This window comes from Patiria miniata, unplaced genomic scaffold, assembly GCF_015706575.1.
Source record: "Patiria miniata isolate m_02_andy unplaced genomic scaffold, ASM1570657v1 HiC_scaffold_29, whole genome shotgun sequence".
Lineage (NCBI taxonomy): Eukaryota > Metazoa > Echinodermata > Asteroidea > Valvatida > Asterinidae > Patiria > Patiria miniata.
The window spans coordinates 16,709,017-16,723,018 of NW_024037068.1; positions in this window are offsets into that span (position 1 = coordinate 16,709,017).

The following is a 14,002-nucleotide window of genomic DNA, read 5'->3' on the forward strand; positions in this document are numbered from 1 at the left end:
CGCCTATAAGCCCTGCCCACTGCACACGTGGTCAGTTAACATGTGCTCCCCGCAATGCCACACTGCGCGTTCTAGCCGCGCGCGTCATACGTGTGTGCACTCATGTCGAACTTTTGCGTAGGCATGTCGCCAAAAATCACGGATCTGATTGGTGAGAAAACCATGGGGTGGGGCTCGGTGTATTATGCACACGCGCATTTGTACTTTTATCCCATATACTTGTTATATACTGTAAATCAACATGGCTAAACCAACACTACATAATTATATTCACTGCTTCGTAGGTATTTTTATATGATTGATTGCTGTGATCAGTTAAATAAATACATATCATGTTTATATTTTTTTCTAAAATTACCAAATATAAAAATCAGGGCTTTTGAAATCTTACTAGTGGTAGTCAAATAAAACGAGACTTATTTTGTATTTAGATTAAGTCAGTCACTGAATCATGGTATAAGAAGCATATAGTGTGAAAATTGGTGACATGAACTATGCAAGTACAATGTATACAAAAGCAAAAAGTAAAAGTTTAATTATCCAAGCATAACTGTCTTGTGTATTGATACTGAGGTGTCTTCTTCAACCAATGATCAAAGAATATATAATATAAATGCGTCTGAGTGAAATGCAGTTATGTCAAAGAAACAAGTAATCAAATGATTTCAAATATGCGGTGTTCTTAAAACTGACATCTTTCTTTATGGGGACCTGATTTGTCGATAGCTATACTCAGTGTTAAATCTGGATTCATGTACTTGGGGACGACAATTCCAAGAGCTCAACCATATAAACATTGGCAGTTTCGTTTTAAGAAAAGACCCTATGCAAGAAATATTCCGCTCAGAGTAAAAGTGACAGATATTTTTCCACTGGTAATTTACCGGCTCCCAGTGAGCCAAGGACGCTGGTGTAGACTGATGTCATAGCGCCCTCTTGAGACATGGAACGAGTTATATACAACGAACATAAAGCGGACACCAAGGCTTGTGTTTATTGGTGTCGCGTCAGTTTCGATTTTGGTCACCCATACCCTTCGGGACTTCATAAGTCAAGTTCAGACGCTCAGCAATTTGTTTTGGCATGGCGATCAAGAGGGCGTATTTATTTTGGGTAGACTCCTTCGTATGTCCCGAACCAAAATTTAATAGCGCTTTCATATTCTGGCAGTCATATTGCACAAGTGCTAGCGACTCAGCCTGTGCCAGCTTTCATCGATTGACCAGTAACAACTGTGAATTGAAATCTCATTTTTAAAAAATGACGTCACTTTTACCCTAAGCTGGTATTTGTAAAGAGTTTTCCGCTTTTGCTTTAGCATTGGTAGTAATAGCCAAGTCTCTTTGACAAATTCACGTTTCGAGAGATATTGCCATCAATAAAGATTTTGTATTGCAAACAATTGTGGTTTTTCCTTCTATTTATATTGCTGCTTATGGGATATGTTGATACTATCATGTTCATTTTAGCATAGAGCAAGGACCCAAGGAGTCAGAACTCTTGGGCGACTTACATTTTGACCATTAACATACCAATCCCTCGGGAATGTCTATAGCTACATCACTGTGACCGCAAGCCTCGACCATTCAAAGCGTGAATGCCAGCGGCCTTTGAACACGATGATCGTCGCCGCCTTTTTAGTTGGTAACCAACAACCTCCCTATATGCTGCATAATAAGTCATGTCACGTCGCTGCTCTTTTTTGAAAAATATATTTTACGACAAGATAGGTTTTTACAACTGCGCAGTTGTTAGATGTGAGTTATGAACTCAAGTTAGCAATGTGCAGTTGTTGGTGCTTAAAAGCGTTATCTGTCCCTGTAATTTGGAGATCAATTGGATTTCTTTCAGATAAGTTTTCATGTATTTCCAGACATTTTAATTGGCAATATATTGTAACGAAATATTGCTTCGCGCACTGGGCTTCCGTAGCTGCTGAGCGCTGGTGCGCGGGCTGCGTTCCGTGCGGCAGTGCGCGTCGCTGGTGCTCTGCGTGCAGTGTATATAAGCGCGCTGCACGTGCGTCGCGGGCGTCTTTCCGTGCTTGCTCTTGCTCCGTGCGGACGAAAGCAAGTACGCTCTGCCGTTGCTCGCTGGCTGTTGGATTGGTGGGATTAGGCTGTACCCCGTGAACCCTAGTTGCGGGGTGAGTAGCTGCGTCTTAGGCTTATCGGTCCCGATGTCTATTGTAGTTACCCGATTGGTGATTGTTTGTGATTCTTAATTATAAAGTCCCCAAGAGATAATCGTCATTGGTGTACGAATCAACCCTGTAATTAGCGCCTATATAGGAACCTGTGTATTACTTTGAATACATCAACCAGTTCAAGTATATAAGCCTGGTGTGGTGCATAATCGTTGACGTGTCTACCCTTGTGTGGTGAGCGTGTGTGCGTGGTGTGCAGACCTAGGCGCCTGGAGGTAGACTTCCCCCAAACGAGTCCGCCCCTCAGGCCTCTGCGGTTACCGCTCGTCGTGGAGGCCGAAGCCCGTTATTTAGTCAGCGGCAGACGCCGCCTGGTAAAGTCCGCTACAAATTGGTGTCAGAAGTGGGATAGGCGTTGGGTTTACTTCACCTGCATAGGACACATGTTACTACACCTGCATAGGACACAATCATTTCACCTGCATAGGACACACGATTTAAATCACCTGTATAGGACCTACATTAGACACTAGCGAGTTATGGAACAACAGCAGCAGCAGCAGAGGGCGGAAGGACCACAGACGGCATCGCTGGATGAGTGGCGACGGGCTGAGGGGTTGGAGATTAGCCAACGGTCCCTTGAAGAGAGACGGCAGTTGGAGAAGTTGTATACGCAGCTCCACTCAGAGTTAGACCAACTACGGGTGCAGTTAGGTGAAATAGATGTCAAGAGGCCACGAGTACCGGAAGGGACGATGGAGTTTGAATCACCACCTTCGAGAGGGAGGTATAATGATGATTATACCGGAAGGGCCTCGACGCTGGCGAACTATGGAGACACGGGGAGCAGTTCATCACCTACACCAGTGCCAAGGAGCAGGCCGACACCTAAGCCGAGAACAGGTCGTCGTGTACCTTCATTGGTGATGATGGCGCCAGTTAATTCACCAGTTTCATCATCTACAGCGATGGGCGCAGTAATTGATGTCGACGGAGTAGGCGGTGAAGACATCATGAACATTGGTTCGTCGATGGAGAGGAGTTCTTCCTTGCAGCTAACAGAAAGAACGACCGACCAATTAGAGAAGCCTTCAGTTAGAAAAGATTTGAAGCGTGAAGGGAGACACGAGGGAAATCAGGGGAAAGATGAGAGCCATACGACTACGACAATTCGCCGCCCAAATATTGTGCCGGATAGATACAACGGGAAAACCTCATGGAGAGATTTTTTGCACCACTTTGAGGCTTGCAAACTTGCTAACCAATGGGATGACAAACAGGCGAAAGTTTTCTTAGCTGCCAGTCTGCAGAGGACAGCCGTAAAGGTGCTGAGTAACGGACCGGCTGGTGAAGAAATGACGTATGAAGACATGAAAGACAGACTAGAAAGGAGATTTGGTCCGGGGCAGTTGTCCGAAAATCATCTGATGGAACTTCGTTGTAGGCGACAAGGCCCGAGAGAGACCTTAAGGGAACTTGGTCAGGCGATAAGGGAGCTGGCTACACTAGCCTATCCGGAGATTGCAGACGAGGGGAAAGACCGCCTAGCGAGAGGCCATTTTTCCGATGCAATTGAGGACCAAGCCATACGGGAGGGGATTTTTCGGGCGAGGCCAAATACGCTCGATGAGGCAATCAGAGCGGCCATGGCGACGGAGAGTTTCTTGAAAATAGAGGAACAACGGAGTGGTCATAGACAGAAACACGCTCGAGTTCTCGGTGGGGAGACAGACACGCTGCAGCATGGGCTGGAGGGGATTGCCGATGACATTTACCGGAGAACAACTCAGGCCATACAAGAGGCGCAAGTCGCAACAAGAGCTTGGGTGACACACCAGCTTGCCAAGGCAACATCTACGGACGGACTACGGAAGGAGAAACAAGACGAAGACAGTAACACTTATCATAGACGGCGATTTATGGCGGACATAGTGTGCTACAGGTGTGGTAGAAACGGGCACTTCGCACGAAATTGCAGAGCCACTGCGGAAGAGGGGAAGAAGTCGGGAAACGGGCTGCAGCCGACCCAGAGGCCCGAGGGAAAGCTGCCTGGAGACGAGGGCCAAAACCACAAGACGCACGACCAGTAACAGGCGAGCGCGCAGACAAAAACACAATATTGCCAAAGGCGAGCACAAAGGGAGGCATGTATGTTCCTGCAGTGATACGGGGGCAGCATGCGAAACTTCTAATAGACACCGGAGCCACGGACACATTCCTATCATCCGCATTGTATTATAAAATCTCACCCGAACGAAGACCCCATCTTCAAGCAGATGGAACGCACATTAAGAATGCTGATGGTTCAGTTATAGCGACACTGGGCAGCGCCTGGATGGAGGTGCAGGTAGGAAAGACTACACACGCTGTATATGCAACATTTGGAGCCTGTCCGACCATGGATGGCATTTTGGGCATGGATTTTTTGCTACCGACGTGCGGAACACTTAACTTCAGAACACTAGAACTATCCGTCAATGGCGAGCGGGTGCAGTGTAGTGATGGAATGGGGTCAGCTTTTTGTGCAAGAATCGTCATTGGATGGACTACAAGGGTGCCTGCTGGACACGAAGCAATTTTACAAGGGCACGTAACTGGCAAGGTGCAGGTTAACGGCATTGGAGTAATTGAGCCGGCTGACCGGAATGATATTTCCGACAGGGGAATGCTTGTGGCACGGACAGTGGTGACTGCAGAGCAGGGTGTTCTGCCGATCCGTGTGTTTAACCCGGGTAGGCGTGAATGCGTAGTCCGTAGAGGGACTATGGCTGGCTACCTTACGCCTGTAGAGGTGGACGAGATAGAGGAGACACAAGGCGCACATTCTCAAGCGGCTGGATCACAAGACGTTCCTGATCACCTTGCAGATTTATTTAGCAGATGCAAGCAGGGAGTGGACCAAAAATACCACAACGACATTGCTAAGTTATTGCAGAATAATCAAGATGTGTTCTCCAGAGGCGATGAGGACATTGGTAGGACAGACTGTGTCAAGCATCACATTGAAACGGGCGATGCAGCGCCTGTGAAGCAAAAACCGAGAAGATATTCGCCAAAAGAACAAGAGGAGATAACACGTCAAGTGCAGAAGTTGCTTGCTGGTGGACAGATAGAACAATCAGACAGTCCATGGGCATCCAACGTCGTGCTTGTAAACAAGAAAGACGGGACAAAGAGATTCTGTATTGACTATCGCCGCCTGAACTCATTGACAATAAAGGACGCATACCCAATACCGCGTATCGATGATACACTAGACACCTTGGCAGGGGCCAAGTGGTTTTCCACGTTGGATCTCGCTGCAGGGTATTGGCAGGTAGAGCTAGACGACGAGGCCAAGAAGAAATCAGCATTCGTGGTCCGCGGTGGTCTGTACTGCTGGCGGGTCATGCCATTCGGCCTCTGCAATGCCCCCTCCACATTTGAGAGGTTAATGGAGCGGGTTTTGGCGGGCCTCCAATGGGACATGCTCCTAGTGTATCTGGATGACGTAATCATCTTTGCCAAGACTGTAGAAGAAGAGCTAAGACGCCTTGAGGTGGTCTTTCAACGCCTTCGAGGCGCGGGTCTGAAACTTAAGCCAAAAAAGTGTGAGTTGTTCAAGCAGCAGGTGTTGTACCTAGGGCATGTCGTATCAAACGAGGGCGTTGCTACGAATCCAGAGAAGATACGGGTAGTACGCGACTGGCCGACTCCAACAACTGTAACCGAGGTGCAAAGTTTCATAGGATTGGCGTCATATTATAGGCGTTTCGTGAAGGGATTCGCCGACAAAGCCCGACCCCTGCATCGCTTGACGGAGAAAGGAAGGCAGTTTAAGTGGGACGACGATTGTGAAACATCGTTTCAACGGCTCAAGGGACTGCTCCAAGAGGCACCTATATTGGCTAACCCTAACCCTGAAGAAGATTACATCCTTGATACAGACGCCAGCAACGTATAGGTGCTGTTCTTTCTCAGTTGGTGGATGGACAGGAAAGAGTCATTGCCTATGGAAGCAGGGCCCTGAGCAAACCAGAGAAGAACTATTGCGTTACACGCAAAGAGCTTTTGGCAGTTGTGGTCTTTTTGAAGCAGTATAGGCCTTACATTTACGGACAGAAAATCACCATAAGAACTGACCACGGGGCACTCCGGTGGATACTCAACGTTGGCTACAGGTACTCAGCGAGTACGATATCACCATAGTTCACAGGGCAGGACGTTCCCATGGAAACGCGGATGGTCTCTCGCGCCGGCCGTGTCCACAGTGTGGTATGGATGACAGAGATATAACAGCAAAGACCTATCCAGGCGACGTGAACCAAAGAGGAGACGAGACGAAACCCGTGGAAGAACCTACAGTACGAATTGTGACAATAGAACCAACAGTAGCACACGAATCATGGAGACGGGAACAGGAGGACGATCAAACACTTGGTTGGATCCTAAGGGCGAAGGCTGCTGCCACACCTAGACCAGAGTGGTCAGAGATTACATCAAGTTCGCCTTCAGTGAAGTCGTATTGGCTGCGGTGGGACCAGATAGAAATTAGAAAAGGACTCTTGTGTAAGAGGTGGGAGTCGGATGATGGCGGGCAGATAAGATACCAGGTTATTGTGCCAAAACCACATCGACAGGAGGTAGTGGACGAACTTCATGGGGGACTGACAGGAGGACACCTTGGTCAGAAGAAAACACTGGCAAAGGTGCGCCAAAGATTTTTTTGGTCTGGGATGAATGCCGATGTTAGGTCCTTTGTCAGGCAGTGCGACACCTGCGCCTCAAAGAAGTCGCCTACTAAACGTCGAAGAGCCCCACTGCAACAGTACGTAGTTGGTGCCCCAATGCAGCGTGTGGCACTGGACATCCTTGGACCTCTTCCAGAAACTGAACGTGGCAACAAATATGTGTTAGTCGTTGGCGACTACTTTAGCAAATGGATAGAAGCGTATCCAGTGCCTGACGAGAGAGCAGTGACTGTGGCTCAGAAGTTAGTTATGGAATTTGTGTGTAGGTTCGGAGTCCCCGTCGAGCTACATTCAGACCAGGGAAGGAACTTTGAATCCCAGGTGTTTGGAGAGATGTGCAAGGTTCTGGGGATTAAAAAGACGCGTTCGACACCATACAACCCAAAATCGGATGGGATGATAGAGCGCTTCAACCGGACCTTGCTCAGTATGGTTGCTGTGATGATAGAACCCCATCGACGTCAACGCGATTGGGATGAGAAGGTGGCACTTGCAACGTTCGCCTACCGGGCAACACCACACGAATCCACGGGGGAAACACCTAACATGCTAATGTTAGGCCGGGAGGTGCTCTTGCCTCTAGACTTGACCACTAGGGTTTCCTCAGACAAGGATGAGGGAGATGTCAGAAGCGATTATGCTTACGACTTACGGGAAGGAATGCGATTTGCGCACGAAAAGGCTAGGGAGCACCTAAAAAACAGTGCAAGGCGGCAGAAGAAATACTACGACCACAAGACAAGTTCAACGACGCTAAGGACCGGGCAGTTTGTTTGGTTACACAACCCGAGTAAGAAAAAAGGCCTGTCACCTAAGTTGCAACGGAGGTGGGAGGGACCTTACCTTATTCTGAAGAAGCTATCGGAGGTCACTTTCAGAATTCAGAGGAACCGACGGGGCAAGAAGAAAGTTGTTCATTTCGACCGACTAAAGCCCTATGAAGGTCGCCCACTCGTGCCTTGGGATGGGACAGAACCACATGGAACACCTCGTCAACCACAGAGACAAGAAGGAGAATCAGAGATAGTAGGAGTGGAAAACGCTGAGGCGGTAGAAGAGACTGTATATGAGGAAGTAGAAGCGGAAGAAGCTAGGGAGCTTAGTGAACCAGGGCAAGAAATACCAGAAACCCTAGAAGTACAAGAAGAAAGCCAAAGAGAGACTCTAGAACCTGTAGCCGGGAGAAGAAATCCACCTAGGCATCGCCGTAAACCACAACGTTACTTGTAACATCACACATAGAAGGCGGGACCTACGTAGGGTTAACCCAGGGAATCACCTCCTCTGAGGCGTGGATGTGTGAGGAGAGAGTGAATGAGTTGTGAAAAGTAGACACCCTAAAGGTTTAAGATAGCAGTGAGGACTAACCGTAATTTCATTCTGTAATTTGTCGACAGAGTCATCATCATGAGAAACTCACCGCCGAAGAAGACACCAAGGGACCTTGATGAAGCAGCGACAGTGGAGTGCCCCACCTGCCATGATGTGTTTCTGCACAAGCGCAGTTTGGAGCGACACATCAAGGTTGAGCATGGCCCGCAAGAATATTATTGGTGTGGACAATGTGAGCACAGAAACAACAGACGGGATAACCTACGGGCCCACTATTGCGACTGTCACCCATCGGCACAGAGAGAAGTAAGCCAGATTAGAGCTGAGACGTACGAATCCAGAGAGCGTGCTAGGCGCTCTAACATCGAAGAGTCAGGCCACTGCTCTCACGAGAACCACCCTACCACAGCCGAGAGGGATAATGAAGCCAGACGCAAGGCAGAGACAAAGTCAGGCTCTTCTGGACGGGGCAGTGACCACCCGGAAGCCGGTAATAACGGGAGAAAGCGTAGCCGAGCGACTGATGCCGGAGACAAGCCATCAAAGAAGCGCCTTCGAGGTGAAAGTGCCCCAGCAACAGTGTCAAGAGCACCAAATGAACGCCAGGTTGAGGAGGAGCGACCGGCCACAAGGGCGCGCAGGGTGAAGGCTCCTTCCACGATCTCTCTTGGCCCCGACGACGAGGCGATGGAGCTCTCCAGCTCTGAGAAAGCAAAGGAGAAAGCTGAGTCACCTACACAGGTGGTGGTATCTGTAGCAGCAGGAAACACCTCAGAAGGTGATTTGTTGGGCACAGACGTGCCACAAGCGGCCACAGAGGTCGAGATACCTACAACTGCAGCGGATGGTGAGGATGAGAGTGTACCGGAGATAATGGTGTCTGCATCACCGAGTATGTGGGAGAATGAGGGGTCCGGGAGCCCACAGCGAGAATGGCGACCTGTCAGGCCAGGAGGAAAACCGTTAAGCATGATGAGGTTGATTCGTGGTCTGGGAGAAAATCCCGAGGAAGGCGCCACAGAGACGGAGGGCCTGCGCATGCCATCCACACCCTTCCAGATCAACAAGCTGCTGCCTGGACAAATGGTCCGCTGGAGGGAGGTAAAGGAGACCTACCTATACAAGGGCAACGACAAGGTAATCAAAGGTAAAACGTCTCGAGAATTCGATGTTGTTTACTTACGGCCCTATGCTGAGCAAGTGGAGACCAAGGGGAAAGAGCCGGGCACCGCACCACCTGGTCAGAGTAGACACCTGTGCAGGCTGGTGAGGACGGAGGGTGACCAAGCAGGAGCACCATACAAGGACAACGACCTAGTTGACGCCATGATCGGCAATGTTCAGCGGGTGGCAGGGGCTGACATACGGGAAGTCTACGTGGATGGAGAGAGAGTAACGAAGGACAAGACAAAGCGGGTCTTCGACTGCAGTTTCCAGGCGGGAGTTGCAGTGAACAGAAAACCATAGCTGTACAGGGACGTTTAAACTTTTAAGTTTGATGTTAACACCTTGAAGGACTTTTTTAGTGTTGCCGAGTTCGACCTTCTAGGCGTTTTGGCGTTAGGCGTCAATGTTTCTAAGAAAAGATCTCAGGTTTAAAGTCAAACCTGTAAAGGCTCTTATAAGGATAAGGTCTTATTGTTGTTTAACTAAAGTTTTATGAAAGAGTTTTTGTAAAAAACCTTAGGTTTAAAATTTAACCTGTATAGGCTCTTGAGGATAGGGTCTTATTGTTGTTTTACCTAAAGTTTTATGAAAGAGAATTGTAGCCTTTTATTTTTGTATAAGAAAGCCTTACGTAGTTTTCTTAAGTTTAAAGACTTTTTGAAATTAGGTCAGTATTGTTCTTGTTTAAACAAACACCTAAGAGACTTTAGGACACCTTACTTAAGGCGCAATATTTCTTTTAAAGTTTTGCTAAGCTGAATGGTCAAGGGGACTGACCAGCCTTGAGGTGCGGCTGTGTAACGAAATATTGCTTCGCGCACTGGGCTTCCGTAGCTGCTGAGCGCTGGTGCGCGGGCTGCGTTCCGTGCGGCAGTGCGCGTCGCTGGTGCTCTGCGTGCAGTGTATATAAGCGCGCTGCACGTGCGTCGCGGGCGTCTTTCCGTGCTTGCTCTTGCTCCGTGCGGACGAAAGCAAGTACGCTCTGCCGTTGCTCGCTGGCTGTTGGATTGGTGGGATTAGGCTGTACCCCGTGAACCCTAGTTGCGGGGTGAGTAGCTGCGTCTTAGGCTTATCGGTCCCGATGTCTATTGTAGTTACCCGATTGGTGATTGTTTGTGATTCTTAATTGTAAAGTCCCCAAGAGATAATCGTCATTGGTGTACGAATCAACCCTGTAATTAGCGCCTATATAGGAACCTGTGTATTACTTTGAATAAATCAACCAGTTCAAGTATATAAGCCTGGTGTGGTGCATAATCGTTGACGTGTCTACCCTTGTGTGGTGAGCGTGTGTGCGTGGTGTGCAGACCTAGGCGCCTGGAGGTAGACTTCCCCCAAACGAGTCCGCCCCTCAGGCCTCTGCGGTTACCGCTCGTCGTGGAGGCCGAAGCCCATTATTTAGTCAGCGGCAGACGCCGCCTGGTAAAGTCCGCTACAAATTGGTGTCAGAAGTGGGATAGACGTTGGGTTTACTTCACCTGCATAGGACACATGTTACTACACCTGCATATGACACAATCATTTCACCTGCATAGGACACACGATTTAAATCACCTGTATAGGACCTACATTAGACACTAGCGAGTTATGGAACAACAGCAGCAGCAGCAGAGGGCGGAAGGACCACAGACGGCATCGCTGGATGAGTGGCGACGGGCTGAGGGGTTGGAGATTAGCCAACGGTCCCTTGAAGAGAGACGGCAGTTGGAGAAGTTGTATACGCAGCTCCACTCAGAGTTAGACCAACTACGGGTGCAGTTAGGTGAAATAGATGTCAAGAGGCCACGAGTACCGGAAGGGACGATGGAGTTTGAATCACCACCTTCGAGAGGGAGGTATAATGATGATTATACCGGAAGGGCCTCGACGCTGGCGAACTATGGAGACACGGGGAGCAGTTCATCACCTACACCAGTGCCAAGGAGCAGGCCGACACCTAAGCCGAGAACAGGTCGTCGTGTACCTTCATTGGTGATGATGGCGCCAGTTAATTCACCAGTTTCATCATCTACAGCGATGGGCGCAGTAATTGATGTCGACGGAGTAGGCGGTGAAGACATCATGAACATTGGTTCGGCGATGGAGAGGAGTTCTTCCTTGCAGCTAACAGAAAGAACGACCGACCAATTAGAGAAGCCTTCAGTTAGAAAAGATTTGAAGCGTGAAGGGAGACACGAGGGAAATCAGGGGAAAGATGAGAGCCATACGACTACGACAATTCGCCGCCCAAATATTGTGCCGGATAGATACAACGGGAAAACCTCATGGAGAGATTTTTTGCACCACTTTGAGGCTTGCAAACTTGCTAACCAATGGGATGACAAACAGGCGAAAGTTTTCTTAGCTGCCAGTCTGCAGGGGACAGCCGTAAAGGTGCTGAGTAACGGACCGGCTGGTGAAGAAATGACGTATGAAGACATGAAAGACAGACTAGAAAGGAGATTTGGTCCGGGGCAGTTGTCCGAAAATCATCTGATGGAACTTCGTTGTAGGCGACAAGGCCCGAGAGAGACCTTAAGGGAACTTGGTCAGGCGATAAGGGAGCTGGCTACACTAGCCTATCCGGAGATTGCAGACGAGGGGAAAGACCGCCTAGCGAGAGGCAATTTTTCCGATGCAATTGAGGACCAAGCCATACGGGAGGGGATTTTTAACACAAACGGGCAGTTGGTGTGGTGATGAGGATCGATTCATGCTTAATTTGAAAATGTCTCTGCAGGCAACTATCAATAGGGTTAAAGAGAGGAGAACTGCTTTTCAGTATTTGAAACATAATGCAGTTGAAAGTTACTTACTTGGAGACTCTGGCGATTTGTCCTACTCATTCTTGCAAGAGTCCGTTTCCTTTTTTTACAGCCATGTGTTCAAATGTCATTCATATATACATGCACACAGCTAGTCTGACTAACTCATTGTCAAACGGAGCCCTACTTACAACCGATGATGTAGTAACCAACGGATAAAGTATCAGCAACCGATACTGTCACACCAAACTGACCAATATTGTGTCACTAACCAATAACCGACTAAACGTTACTACACTATCAGTCAATTTTTGTTACATTATCAGCTAGGACCGATAATGTAGCAACAATTGAGAGATAGTGAAGTACATTTTATTACACTATCGGTCAATTGGTGTTACATTATCTGTTAGCAATTAAATTATCTGTCAATTTATGTGACATTATCGGTTGGTGATACGTTATCCGTTGGTTACTACAGCCATTTGGTTTCATACACGAAAGCGTGACGGTTGATAAGCAAAGCTAATCCGATTACGTACTTCGAAGCTGTAACATAGCAGTGAAATTCATGAACCCCAACAAACATTGCTTTTTAAACGTTGCGTTTCTTTGAAATATGCTCAGTATGATTGAATTGTTAAATTATAAAGGAAGAAGAAATGCTAAACTTTATGTCAGTTAAACAATCGCCACCATCGATGCCAAAACTGGTTACTGGTAAAGCTGCACCTTTAAGTCTGGAAGCAAACGTTCGAAAACTTCCCCAAATCTATGTATTTATATCAATTTCTAGGAATTTTCCTAGTTGTTATTTCAAGAGAAGTTGAACACCTATCCTCTAAGTATATACCGAATGTAAGGTTAATCTGTTGTTGCGAACGCTAGTGTTACACTTTGAATTATCTCCAAGGAAAATTTCGATGAGGATTTTTTGCCAAACCAACCCACGTGCATTGTTCAGCAAAGTGCCGTAGGCGCTACGATTTACCGACGTCGTCCCGGCAACACAATGACAAAGGGCATATTAGCACATTCATTAGCGTCAGTCGGCGTGACTTGGCGTTGGTCTAGGTATCGACCAATGGAAGCCGGCAAAAGGGGGGATATTTATCAATTAATAACTCGTGAAGGAGGAATATCTCTAAATGTTTACTGTACATCATAATGGATAGGAACCCGTTTAACCTCGCGAGGCTTGAAAAGATTGACAGAAATTGCAAACCCCATGTGTTACAACTTTCAAAAATGCACCTAGGCAGGCCTATCATTCCAATTTCAACGAAATGTAATGAACATATCACAACGATTTTTAGCACATAGTTGGATCGTAATTAAGGAAATAAACCCTGAAAGTTGCATGAAGATACAACCTTCCAAACGGGAGAAATTAATTTCGCCAGCTAAAGTGAACATGTCTGTGTACATGTAGTTTCATTCAGAATATAGTGTTACGTAACCTTTAGAATTCGTCATTCGCAACCACATGGCTGACTACATTATCAGTTGTAACAAGTCCTCTCTCTCCGGTCCTATGTGTGTGCATAGCGATTTTCCATATACTATAACAGATATGCGAGAATGTTTTGTTTTATTTAAATAAAAGAAATGATGCTGGGCACGCGCCGAGGTGATCCAATCAATGGCCTTAAATTTAAACTAACTAAATGTCCCCATGCGTCCAATTTAGTGACAATAGTCTTAGGGATAGGGGCCTAGTTGTTTTCTTGCCCTAAGAACAATAGTACCTAAAAGTTCACCCCCGGTGGCGCGCTCCCAGAACCCCTAGGAAAATTAACGTGAAACAAATTCATTCCGTGTGACCACTTACTTTCAGTCTCTATATATTCCATTATGTACCAGTTTAACAGGCAAAGTGTGAT